This window comes from Delphinapterus leucas, chromosome 11, assembly GCF_059928025.1.
Source record: "Delphinapterus leucas isolate spDelLeu-1000000601 "Yukka" chromosome 11, BTC_Dleu_Yukka2, whole genome shotgun sequence".
In the NCBI taxonomy this organism is placed as follows: Eukaryota; Metazoa; Chordata; class Mammalia; order Artiodactyla; family Monodontidae; genus Delphinapterus; species Delphinapterus leucas.
The window spans coordinates 100,215,903-100,230,205 of NC_143139.1; positions in this window are offsets into that span (position 1 = coordinate 100,215,903).

Below are 14,303 nucleotides of genomic sequence, written 5' to 3' on the forward strand. Positions count from 1 at the left end.
AGCTAAAGGAAAGCTAAAAAAAAATTCATTGCCACCAGAACTGCTTCAAGAAAATTTCTTAAGGAAAATCTTCAGACAGAGAGGAAATGATAGCACAAAGAAACTTGGAATGTCAGTAATGAAGAGAAAAACAGAACTGGGAAATATGTGGGTAAATAAATAGACTGTTTTATGTTCTGAATTCTTTAAAATCATATGATATCACTTATATGTGAAATCTAAAAACTGATACAAATGAACTTATTTACAAAACAGAAATAGACTCTCAGGAACACAGAACAAACTTATGATTACCAAAGGGGGAAAGGGTTTGGGGAGGGAGAAATTAAGAGTTTGGGATTAACATATACACACTACTATATATAAAGTAGATAAACAACAAGCACCTACTGTATAGCACAGGAAACTGTATTCAGTAACTTGTAATAACCTATAATGGAAAAGAATCTGAGAAATTTAGTATATATATTACATATTGTATACAATTTATACATGAATATAATTTTATATACATATATATATAAGTGAATCCCTTTGCTGGACACCTGAAACTAACACAACATTGTAAAGCAACAACACTTCAATAAAAAATGGTAACTAAAAATATGTTTCATAGTCAAAAGTAAAAAATTGTATCATTGTCTGAAGAAGTTTTCAAGTTACATAATATAATATATAAGATGACTGTCACATGAAGAGGGGCTAAGGGGACCTACATGGAGGTAAGAGTTCTACGTTCCACTGGAAGTTGATAACATATTGTTTTTAAGTTGAAAAGTGAAGTATGTGCAACGCAATCCCTGGAACAGCCAATTTGAAAAATTAATCTACACAGAGAGGTAGTGAAAAACACGATAGATAATATGAAAAATGTTCAAGTAACCCAAAAGAAGGCAGGGAAGTGGGAAACAGAGAAATGTAAAATAGAGGGAACAAAGAGAAGACAATTAATAAAATGATAAAACTATATCCAAATATACCAATTATTAACAGTAAATAAATTAAAAAATGGTCTACATACACTAGTAGAAGACAGGGGTTGTCAGAACAGGTAAAGCAGCAAGAATTACCCATATTCTGCCGACAAGAAACTCATTTCAAGTAGTTTAGAAGTAAAAGAACGGAAAAGGTTATCCCTGTGAACACTAATCACAGACAGTGGATTGGCTATATTTTCAGTCAAAATAGAGTTCAAAGCAAATAAACTTACCAGGGATAAAGCAGGGCATTATATAATGGTAAAGGAGTTAATTTACCAAGAAGACACAGCAATTCTAAATGTGTATGCATCTAACTAAAGGGTTTTAAAATACACGAAACAAAAACTGAGGAAAGTAAAAGGAGAAATAAATAAATCCATCATGGTATTAGGAGTCTTCAACAGTCCTCTCTTAGATACAGAACTAGAGGCAGAAGCTCAGGGAGGATAGAGAAGTGAACAACATTGCCAACCAGCTGTACGATACTGCTACTAGCAAAATGACCAGATAGGGAATTAGACCGCCCCCACCCGTGAAGCTCCTTTCTCAGAAAGCCTTGGGTGATCTGGGTAACTAACCATCTGAGTGACCAAGCTTCTTCCTTCTCATATCCCAGTTCCTGCTCTCATGCTTTAAATTCACCAATAAAACCATATGATCCAGCAATTCCACTCCTGGGCATATATACAGAGAAAACCATTTTTCGAAAAGATACATGCACCCCAATGTTCATAGCAGCACTATTCACAATAGCCAGGACATGGAAGAAACCTAAATGTCCATCGACAGATGAATGGATAAAGAAGATGTGGTACATATATACAATGGAATAGTACTCAGCCATAAAAAGGAATAAAATAATGCCATTTGCAGCAACATAGATGGGCCTAGAGATTGTCATACTGAGTGAAGTAAGTCAGACAAAGACAAATATCATATGATATCTACAGAATAGAAATGGAGTTACAGATGTAGAAAACAAACCTATCGTTACCAAGTGGGAAAGGTGGGGGGAGGGATAAATTGGGAGATTGGGATTGACATATACACACTACTATATATAAAACATGTAACTAATAAAGACCTACTGTAGAGTGCAGGGAACTCTACTCAATACTCTGTAATGGCCTATATGGGAAAATAATCTAAAGAAAGGGGATATATATATATGTATAACTGATTCACTTTGCTGTATAGCAGAAACTAACACAACATTGTAAATCAACTCTACTCCAATAAAAATTTTTAAAAATAAAATTAATTAATTAAAAAAATAAATTCACTGATAAATAGTGAACCCACACAACCCTAGATATAATACCTCTGGACCCTAATAAAAGCAGAGCCCCAGGCCCCCAGGTGCGCTCTCTCTCTCCCCTCGACCTCCCTGTGTGTCCCCGGGGGTGCCATGTACCCTCCAACACTTGTGAGTAATAAATGTTATTCCTCAAAGTTTCCTGATGGTCTCTGCAGAAGTGCATTCTGCAATCATAATAAGACCCACGAGGCCCGGTCCAGCCACAACACTAGTGGGGAATGTCTGTGGGGCTTCCTAAGAGTAATACAGGCCCAGGAGAGTGTGCCAGGCGTTCCTGGATGATAGCGTCATTATCAATAGACGGGGACCTACACAACATCACACATTATACAATCATTAACTCAGAAAATATCGTTGCTCTAAGTGTAAAACATACAAGTCTGAAACCTTTGAAAGAAACCATCGGAGACCAGGGGCTGGGAAAGTGTTCTTAGACATCACATGACACCAAAAGGAAGAAAAGAGGATAAATTGGACTTCATCAAAACTTGAAGCTGTTGCAATAAAAGACACTTAAGCGAACGAAAAGGCAAATGGGTTATAAGTTCGATGTTGTTCCACCAAAACCCACATGTTGAAGTCCTAACCCCAAGGACCTCAGAACGTAGCTTTGTTAGACAATAGGATCTTTACCGGAGGTAATCCAGTTAAAATACGATCATTAGAGTGGGTTGTAATACAATATCATTGATGAGTGATAGACACAGAAACAGATGCTCACAGAGGGAGAATGATATGAAGAGACAGAGGGAGAAGACAGCTGTCTACAAACCAGGGGAGATGCCTGGAGCACATCATTTCCACTGGCCCTCACAGGGAAATGACACCTTGATCTCAGACTTCCAGCCTCCACACCTGTGAGAAAATACTTCTGTTGTTTCAGTCACCAAGTTTGTGGTATTTTGCTACAGTGGCCAAAGGAAACTTACACAGCAAACTACAGACTGTCCATCTTCTTTATCCATTCATGTGCTGATGGACTTTAAGGTTGTTGCCATGTCTTGGCTGTTATGAATAGTGCTGCTATGGGTCTGCATTCTGATTCTCCCTTGCTATTAGGACTCTTTGTTACAAGAAAGGAAATGGAATTTAAATTGCCTTAAACAACACCCACCATGAAATGTATTGGTTCATGTAACTGGAAAGTCCAAAGGACATTTTGCCTTCAGGCATGGTTTGATCCAGCATCCCTAATGGCATTATCAGGACTCTGGTTTTATTTTTTATCCCTCGATTGGTCCTGCTTGACTCTGTGGTCTTATCCTCTCTACACTGGGGAAAGATAGTCACCAGCGGCTCCAAGGTCCATTGTTGTATCTGTGAATGGACATAAAACTTCCCATGAGTTCTGTTAAGACAACTGTGAGGAAGGTCCTGCTTAGGTCACATGCCCAGCTCTCCTGCACCAGTGTTTTTCTCTCAGGGATTTTGAGTTCTGGTCCATGAGCTGACTGGCCAGGTGAAGGTCATGTGGCCACCTCTGTGGCCTGACATCAGGGTGGGTGGGGATAAGGCGAGGTTGGGTCAGCATCATTTAAATGGCATGGAATGGGCAAGGCCGGAGGTTGAGACCGGGATCGAGCACCATGGCACCACCACACTTTGGGCAGGGATCTCCATCAGGAGGGGAGTACGGACTGCAGGACAGATCAGTGGCCATAGCTGGTGTGTAGCTGTGTGTCCTCAGACCGTGACTGAGCCCAGGGAACATGGGGATGATGGCATCCCCTCCCCCGCAGGGTTGCAGGGGCGTTGGGAGGATAAAGTCTTGTGCAGAACTTTGCAAGAGCCTTCCTGGCCATGAGAAATCATTCACTGTGGCTCCTATTGCTATATTGTTGTTATTATTATATGTGATTGCTTTTGTATTGCCTTGCGAATAACACCGTCATGCAAGAACTAAATTAATATTAGCTGCCTTCACTTGCAGTCCCACAGACGTTTCAAGTACTTTAATAACTCAGTGCATTTGCAAATTCCACTCCTTCTGCCTGGGAAGCTCCTGCCCAACCTGCCTGAACACCGCGTGTTTTAGTAGCGATAGCGTTTTAAACGGTATTTGCCGTTTTGCAGGTTCTCTCCCTGTCCCTCACGCCAGCATCACAATCGTCCCTGCTCCCTTTTGACACATGTGACGTCTGAGGTCCACACAGTGTGACAAGGATGTCAGCCCACCTGGCTTTACAGTGTGCTGCTTACCTTGTCTGCTTTGGCTCCCGAGCCCCCAGAGTGCAGTATCCAGGACCCATTCATCACTGTGTCTTAAGATCTGGGTGTACCCAGGGGCGCTAGGAAATACTACAATTGACCCGTCACGAGATAACGCATGGAACAGGTAGCGTGCGCGTGCACCTGGCAGTTACAATAGTTATCATCTCTGTTTCTCATCAGTGCAAGGAGAGCATCCTGGAAGAGGGGGAGCCCACTGGGAGAGCGCGAAATGGAACAAAATCATGGCACCCCTGCCTGTACCGCTGCTGCCTGGGGGTCCCGTGCTGTCTCGGTTCCCTGGAGTCCATAGAAGACCCCGTTGTCGATCTCAGTGACACCGAGCACCTCAGGATGGCTGAGACATGTATTCATTGGGCCAGGGGGCCTGGGCACAGGATGAGGGCAGGAAGGGGGTGGCAGAGGCTCTTTTTAGGGCACTTCCAGAGGGAAATTCTCCACCATCGATTATTGTCTGTTTTCTTCCCATCTGGACACAGCAGCGTGGGAGTCAGACTGCCCTGCGGTTTCGTGTAAACGTGTCCAGGCCTCACAGGGAGATGAGCCCGGCTTTGGACCAGAAACAGGATGTGGCTTCTCAGAGCTTCAGCCTCTCCATCAGTCACACACGAGTATCGTGACTGCCCGGTGGGGTTTTTCAAAGATTAAATCAGGTTGAGTGAGAAAGAGGCATATAAACTTGATTTTACATTCCTTAGAATATAAATGCTATGTAAACATTTCAGTGATATCTTTTTCAACTCTGAAAAGTTAGAATAATTTTGCCTGCCATGTTTAGCTGTTAGGATGGCATCTAAAAATCAAATACAGTAATGAAAGAAAAAAGGAAGTGAATGCATCCTCTCAACTCAGCAAGTGTGTGTCCCTTGCTTGAGTTGAATAGACGCTGCCAGGCTGCAACGAATTCTTTTTTTTTTAACTGAAGTAGAGTTGATTTACAATGTGGTGTTAATTTCTACAGTACAGCAAAGTGATGCAGTTATACATATACATATATATATATACATATACACATTCTTTTTAATATTTTTTCCATCATGGTTTATCATAGGATGTTGCATAGAGCTCCTTGTGCTATACAGTAGGACCTTGTTGTTTATCTATTCTATATATAGTAGTTTGTATCTGTTAATCCCAAATTCCTAATGCATCCTTCTCCCAGCCCCCCGGGCAACCACAAGTCTGTTCTCTATGTCTATGAGTCTGTTTCTGTTTAGTAAATAGGTTCATTTGTGTCATATTTTAGATTCTACATATAAGTGATAGCATGTGGTGTTTGTCTTTCTCTTCTGACTGACTTCTCTTAGTATGATCATCTCTAGGTCCATCCATGTTGCTGCAAATGGCATTATTGCGTTCTTTTTTATGGCTGAGTAGTATTCCACTGCAATGGATTCTTGGCTGTCTCTGCCAAGCCATGTCCACGCTGAAGCCAGGACAGTCCTTGGGTCACACATCTGACCATCTCTTCTTTGCATAAACCCTTGGGTGGTTCCTCATGGCCACAGAGCTCATGCCGTCATCTCCTTAGGATGACACACGTTTTCTGAGATCTGGTCCCAGCCACAGCTTCTGCCTTGCAATATATTTCCTCTCCTGGAAGAAATAAGAAAACGGAAAGAAACAAGTTAAAAACATTTCCCCATTACTGTTGACAAGAATAGACAGAGGGACAGAGGTGCATTCAGCTCAGTGATGCGGGGAGACCCCTGCCCTCCCATCAGGAGGATGCTGGTCCCCTCCTTTAGCCCAAGGCCCAAGGGCAGCAAGCAGCAAACCTGCCCTGCAGGTTTTGTGACTTAAACAAAGTCAGGTTTCCTGTCTCCAGGAAACAGCTGGATTCAGATGAACAGTGTGGGGGGGAGGAAAGGAATGCCATCCTCCTGCAGAGAAGTTGCAACCGCCCTGCAGATTCAGAGCGATAAGGACCTTATCGCCTGGACTGGCCGTTTGATCACGTTGCCATCTTGGGATTTGCTCACTTTTGCGGGGCTCGGGGATATCTCTGTGTGACAGCCCAGTGGGGACTGTGACAGTGCGCTTTATCTGATCCTCGGGGAAATAATTTTCTGAGTCATCCGAGACGTGATGGCTTCTGAAGGCTGCCAACTCCCCGCAGTGGAAAGGCCCGTGAATCTCCACCAAGAAGACATCATCATGGGAGGAACTCTGGGCAGGAAACCCTACTTCTGAGTTTCAAAGGCTGCTCACGTAATTCCCTGGCAGGGATGGAAAGATAGTGGCGGATGGAGTTTGGGGTCCCCCAGGAGACATTTCATGACAATGCGAGCTCTTTGTGGCCAGATGTGTCCTAGTCCTGGCTGTGTGCCTGGTTCCAAGGGCAGTGCCTGGTACCTGCGAAGCTCAGGGAGTGCTGTGCTTTGCTGGTGGTGGGTGTTGTCTCAGTGAAGTTGCGGTCAGTCAGGGTCTGGATGTAGCCCCCTGGGGCTCAGACTTGATCGCACATAGATGGGCAGCTCACGAGAGACAAGTGTAAAACCCACATGGCAGTGCTTTGATTTTCAACTCTATGAGGCAGGAAGTGGAAACCTCCCAGTCTCTCCCTGTAGAGAGGGTTATTGGTTGGCAAGTTATATCCCATTCACTCCTACTGTCATTCCATCCATCAGAGCATCAGAAGGTCTTTCTAAGATCGTGGTAACAGGCTCCCAAACCCCAGCATGGCCCCAGCCTTGCCGCCTTCACCTTCAGACCACCTTCTGTAGGCCAGCTGCCTCGCTCTACGTGGCCTGCAGCCCACTGACAAGGACTGTCTTTTATCTCTTTGCCAGCTGGATGGAATTCTAGCTCTGGACCGCACCTGCAGGGCTGGGCTGGGCACGGCCCTGACATCAGCAAGATGCCCCCCTCCCCATAAAAGGATGAAATGGGCCTCCTCGTCCATGAGGTCAGGACCAGGGCCACAGTGGGGACACCACTACAGTGGGCTGGGTTCTGAGACATGGCGTCTGACATGATGGAAATTTCCATGAAGCTGGAAACCCCTGAACGTCCAGGCCATGCAGTAAGGGTGTTTGGGCCCTTTCCTGGGCTTCCTATGGGCTCCAGCCCCTCCCTGGCTCCCCTGACGTCGGCCTGCAGTTTGCAGACAGGAGCGCAGGGGCCTCAATATGGTGCCAGAGCTGCAGGTAACGACACCAGGCGACGACTGAGCTCAGTGTGCTCGGCCGCCAGTGCTGATCGGCTTAACGAGTGGATGGTGGGTGAGAGCCTAGCGCTCCCCACTGTTTACTGAGCACCCGTCCCGCGCCAGGCTCTGCACGGGGCACGTGGGCACAGCAGGAGTCCGAGAGATGCGCGCTGGCCTGTCTGGTGACAACAGTTATCCAGCTGCCCACGTGATGGCCCGTGGTGGCTTCTGGACTAGACACAGATCACAGGGAGATGAGGGGTTCTGCCCCCACGGGGCTCACTGTGGTTGGAAGCAGACGTGGGCCCAGCTCAATGAAGGGAGTGGGACTCATTCCTCTAATGCCCTGCTTTCTCTCCACTTAACGGCTGGGCTGGGGCAGCCTTGTGTGCCCCTCTCGGGGTTCAGCCTGCAGACAGTTGATTTGGCCGCTGCACTTCTGTGCTCGGAGGCGGCTTAGGGCTCCAGATGGGAGCACTTCTTCAGCTTCCGTCCCTGGCAGAGGCTGAGGTGCTGAGGCAGCATTTTTGGCCTTGTTGCTATGTCCACCCCGAGCTGTGTTTCTTTGTCTGGCCTCAGGGCTGGAGGCAGCCTGTCTGATCCCCTCGCCCCGGATGTGGATGGAGACAGAGCTGTGGGCAGTGGACGGTGACATGGACAAGGGACTCCCACAAGGAAAACTCTTTACCTGGACGTGTGACCTCGATGCCCGGGGGCCCGCTCTGAGGCTCCGGGTCCAGGCTGGGCTCTGGCATAGGAAACAGTCAGGCAAGGCTGGCCCCCACTGACCTCTCCACAGGATCAATCTGATGACAGGGCGGGGCTGTGGAGGGGGCAGTGCCTGGCGCACAGCAGGTGACGGCAGGTAGCTGTGGAAGGACCGAATGCCCAAGAGAACCAGTGACCTGAAGAGCAGGGCTGCATCCCATGTGGAGAAGAGGCGGGGTCATCACAGCAGATTCTTTAGCGAGGACTCGTCCCCCACGGGGACTTAAATGGTAACATCATGGTGAAGTGTAACACAGCATGAGAATAGCATCCAGCACGAACTGAGTCCTCACGTGGACTGGGGATGGTTCTGAGCATTTCAAGTGAATGAACTTGTCCTGATCCGACAACAAAGCACCATGTGGCTTTGTCACTTGTGACCATTTTACACACCAGGAAGTGACACAGAAAACACAGGTGGGATGTTGAGATCTAAGGGATGCATCTTGTCCAACGTGGAGGAACTGTTGGGGTGATAAGCAGGCTGGTGGGCGGGGGAGGTGAGGGCAGTTCTGAGTCACCAGGACAGTCGGAGGCTGGCTAAGGATGCAGGCATGGAGCCGGCGGTCTGAGCGGCCAGCAGCGACAGGAGTGGAGAGCTAGGGCAGAGGGATGGGAGCTGGGGGGTGGAGTGGGCAGTGTTTGGGGACAGAGGGGAGGAGGGACTGCATTGGACATGGCCGGGGGAGATGCTGGACACTCAGGGCAGAGGCCCGCAGCACAAAGACTGCACACGGAGCTTCGGGAGATTTCTGGGGAATCATGGAGCTGGACAGAGAGAGCCTGGGATGACAGAGCAGTAGGAGGAACCATGGGAGAGAAAACAAGAGCAGCCACAGCGTCCTGGGCTGCTGGGTGTCTCTGTGAGATGGGCTGAGACTTCCGCTTTGAACCAAAATGAAAACCTCTCTACAGACGTTGGTGGCAGCGTGGGTGCACGCTGAGGACAGGGTGGTAACACCGGGATCATTTCTGCAAGATGAGCTTGAGGGTGAGGGAGAGAGAGTGATGTGAGACTGGGGCTTCGAGAGCCTTTTTCTTAAACTTGTTCTCAGAGGACAGGGCGTGAGCAGCTTATGAGCTGATCTGATGGCGCTGGGGGAGCAGAAGGGGTAGGCGTGGTGGGGGAGGTCACAACCCAGAGACCTCAGGAAGCCGGGTGCCATCTTCAGGGTGATTTCAGCACCCAGGTTTGGCCTCCCACTGGGGTGAGGGTTCCAAGCTGGCCTCGGTGTCTGGGTGAGGGTCTCAGGGTTGTCTCCACACCTTACGAAGGCTGCCAGGAAGTCCTCCCAGGGTGGGGAGGGTCTGGCCTCCCGTGGGTGCACCTCGAGGTGTGGGGAGCAGCAGGCGGAGCCTGGTGGGCAGGACTCTCCCTAGAAGGACCTCATTCCTAGGACCCAACCGAAGTCCACTTGGCTCACCAGGTGAGGAGCAGGTAACTTACCTGTGGGACCCACCACGATGCGGGGCGGGGCTCCTTCTCCACGCTCTGCTCCTCCCGTGTTCTGTGTTCCTGGAGCTTCTATTTGCTACTTGAGCCTTGCTGTCTCCCAATTTACTTTACTCAAGGGTTGGAGTTCATGTGCAGGGCCCGCCTGGAGAGAGCAGTGCCCACTGCAGCCTTTCCCCTCTCCCTCAGGGTGGGTAACGGGGCATCACGACAAGTGGGGAGCTCCCAGGGCAGGGTAACAGCCCCCAGGGTGGGGGTGGGACAGCCCAGATGTCCCTGTCCTGGGATAGACTTGGACCCCAGGGGAGAGGATGCAGGTTGACCCCCTGCCCTGCAGTTCTGTGTAGGACAGCCAGCCCTTCGGCTATTTGAGAAGAGGGGTCTGAGTCCAGGGCCCTGATGCTGTGGGGAGAGGGCTCTTCCCCAGCTCCAGAGCGGGAGCATTCAAGGCTCTGTGGTTCCCAGGCTGCCCTGGGGGCTGATCGCTCACCAGGAGGGGACCCTGGGACTTGGGCAGAAGGCTGTCCTAGGACAACATCCTGGCCACAGCTTACATAGGAGTCTGCTCACCTGCAATGATGCACCTCTGCGAGTGTCTGAGGGAGTCCATACTGGCAGACAAGGGGACCGAGGCTCAGGCTGCATCCACATACCAGACCAGACTTCTGGTGAGTGAGGGGGGGCTTAGACCCAGGTTCTGTGTGACTCCCAAAGCCGAAAGGCAGATGGCTGCCCCACCGAGCTGCATCGATGCCACAGAGGGACAGGAAGGACCCCTACGGTCACCTCCCCTAGTCACTAAGGCTGAACACAGGAAACCAGCTGCCCAGGAGGGCGGCGGGCCAAAACCCCAAAAGCTGGCAGGGAAAGCAGAGCAGTGGCAGAGGGACCGTCCAGGATGGTCTTGGCCTCCCTGAGGCCTCCCTGCTCTGCTACTCCTTCGTGGATGAATGGAACGTGGACCCTGTCCTCTTCACAGCAGGCCCTTTCCCGGTGCCGCCTCATAGCCTGGGGAGCCCCTCTTGCTGGGGTAAACCCCCAGAAGATAATGGGAAAAATGGGAACCTCTATTTGCTCCGTGGTGCCACTCCTACATGGGAGTGGCCTTCAGTGCTGCTGCAGGGTTAATGACCATCACACAGCAGGCAGAACGGCGACCCTGCATCAGGGAGGCCTGTCATCCGGGAGGGAGAAGGACCAGGCTCTCAGGGTCAAATGGGTCCAGAGCACTTTGCAGCCATTGATTCCTGTAATGTAACTCCTCCCAAGGTGGTGGAGGGACACCGTGGTGTCAACGTGAACTAGCAGGTGATATTATTCTCCGGTGAGATTCAAGCCCTGACCCTCTCCTTCCCCATCTTCTTCTGAGTGGCCCCTCAATGCCCCTTACCTATCCTGCTGGCCTGCTTTTCCTCCAGTGGGAAGCAGCCATTAGACCTTTGGATGCGTGTCTCTTCCTGCCTGAGCGTCCTCGCCCGAGTTCTTGTCCGCCCGATAAGGACACAGGGATCTCGCTTTTGAAGACCGCCTTTCATACATGGGGCCAGAGTGGTTACAGGACCCAGGCTTCGATTACTCCAAAGAGGCCCCTGTGACATGTCTGAGTTACTCCTTGGATTAGTCAACTCAGGCCGCCATAAGAAAGGCCCACACATGGGGCAGCTTAAACAACAGAAACGATTTCCTCACATTCTGGAGGCGGGAAGTCCAAGGTCAAGGGCTGGTTCCTCCCGAGGCCTCTCCCCTGGGCTTGTAGACACTGTCTTCTGCCCATGTCCTCACATGGTCGTCCCTCCATGTGTGTCTGTGCCCTGATCTCCTCTTCTTATAAGGACGCCAGTCATATTGGATCAGGGCCCCACCCCACTGTGACCTCATTTACTGTGATCACCTCTGTAAAGACCCATCTCCAAATACACTCTGCTGTCCTTGGGATTAGAACTTCAACACAGAACTTGGGGGGCACATCTCAGCCCATAATGCCCATCTTGGGGGCTAGGGAGTCACCCTCCTCTGGTGTCACCCTTTCCCTTCCTGCCTGTCCCATGGTTGTCACATTAGTCGTAGGCTTTCCAGGGTTCCAGAGCGATGTTGGTCCTGGCACAGAGCAGTGGAGGAAGGCCATGCCTCCTTCCTTCCTTTGTTCCCTCCCCAGAGAAAAACCCACTTACACAGCGAGCATTTGCTTGAAGGTGAGGATTCCTCATAGAGACGCCTGTGGGAAGTCCTACTCAGGCTGTTTGCCAAACACGTGTCCTAAATCCCTGAGGGATGGTGACGGGAGAGCACGGGGGGTGGGTACAGGGAGTTGGGGTGGAAACTGAGAGACTCGGACAACATGAGTCTGTGAATCGTGGGAGCTGGTCTGGGTTTTCAATCTTTAATTTGCTTTATTAGTGGGCTTCATTCATCTAACTGATACACGTTTTCTCCCACAAGAGGATAATTCTCCTTTGATCCCAAGAGAGAAACACATCCCTGGTCTTGAGACAGACTGTATTTTTACGGTATTTCTTAACGCTTTTGAGTATTAAACTTTTATGACCTTTTAAAAAATTCAGGAAGGAACTTGGAAACTCCAGGCATCCTGTGATCTTTACTTGTCAGGGAGGCAGCTCTCTGGAGTGGGGGAAACGGCAAGTTTGGAATCAAGTGGCCCTGGATTCAAGTTCAGCCAGACCTCTGACCAGTTCCCTCGCTTCCTGAGCCTCCAATTCTACATCATTAAAGTGGGTGGTGGGGCCCAGGGGCTCCTTGTGAGGTCACATTTGAGGCTCTCAGCAGATGGTACCAGCCTTACGATCCTGTTGAAAGGCTGAGCAGATGTAGTATCAGAGGGGTGAGTCACTGGGAGTAAACAATTTCCGCCCAAGTCGGGGGCAGCCTTCTTGTTGGCCTGGCCACACTTGTCCCTACACATTGGTGGTCTGGAAGGAGGTCTGAGCCTCATCACAGCAGGCTTGGACGTGGACTCTGGGGTTGGCTGTGGTGCTTGGGGGTCCCAGCCCCACCACGCTCAGAATAGAGTCACGTCCACGTGGTTGCCTTTTCCACCGTGCTCTACTCGCATTGAGGATGTAATGAGCTACTCTTCTTTGTCTGGTGTTTTCCATGGGCCAGAGCACAACACACCAAAAGCATCATTATCTCTGCTCAGAGGGCCTCCCCGCCAGCTGGGGAAGCAGCCTTGCACAGCTGAAGTACAGCAGTTGTGGGGAAGTCCAGTCCAGCCCTGAGAGTTTGTAGCCCTACAGGGCAGAGACTTGCACCTGCAGGGCCTGGGGGTTAGAGATGTGAAGGGTTGGGCTGGGGACCACGGCACTGGAGGGGCAGGGGCAGAGTTGAGGATGGAATTTTTTTCATCCGCTGAACGGGGCTAACTGAGCAGTAACTGCACACCGCATGCTCCGTTATTTTCAAAGAATGTAACAATGCAATCCTAAATCTGTACTCCAAGACAGCCCCGCTCTAGTGTCAGATAAAGATGCATGAAGGAATGATTTTAATGAAATGTACAAGCCACTATTACAGAAGTAATAGGATGATGACAGGCATCAATAGCATGGGGACAGACTGGCATTTCACAGGCGAGAGGCACTGGCGTTCAAAAAAGTGAATGCTCACTGCATGCGTGTCCTGAAAAAGGACTGCATCCCTGACGCAGGGCTGGCCGTGGTGAACCAGGGCCAGAGGAGACCAGGGAGTCCAGTCCTACAGGGTACCCTGAGCCCAGTTAGAGAGTTTAGACCAGATACCAGCGTCAATGTGGAACCTGCAGCGCCTTGAATGAGGCAATAGTACATTCGGGAAGATGACTTTACTGGACCAAAATGACCCACCAAACAACACAATCACTCTCCCCTCCCCACCAGAAATGCCATAGAAATGACAGAATAAGAAAGAACAAAGGAGAATATGCTACACATGGGGGATGACAACCAGGGAGGGATGTCAGGGAAGCAGCAGAAGTGTTGTAGGATTTCTGGGGACGGTGAGGATCATCTGACTGATGGGGAAACCAGAGCAGAGACCGTCGGTGAGAAGGAGCAGGAGGATCTCCTGCTGAGACCAGAGCGGTCCTCCCCCATGGAGCCTGAGCCCAGCGTCAGGCAGGGGAGGCGTGTGGGAGCCGTCTCCAGGGAATTCTGAACAAATGGGCCCAGGAAAGAGCATCTGAAGTTCCCTTCTGAACAAAACCAGGGCCTGGCGAGGCTGCGTGGCATCACAGTGGAGCCTGTTGGCTCCAGATCAGCCTCTCTGGGTCTGAATCTCACCCCTGCCCAAGGTCCCTAGGACGAGAATACTGAGAATGTCTATGTCCCGGTGTCTGGTTTGTTCTCAGCATCACTGGATGTTAATTTTTATTGGGCTTGTTTTGGGGGAAGATTGGTAACCTGAGAATGA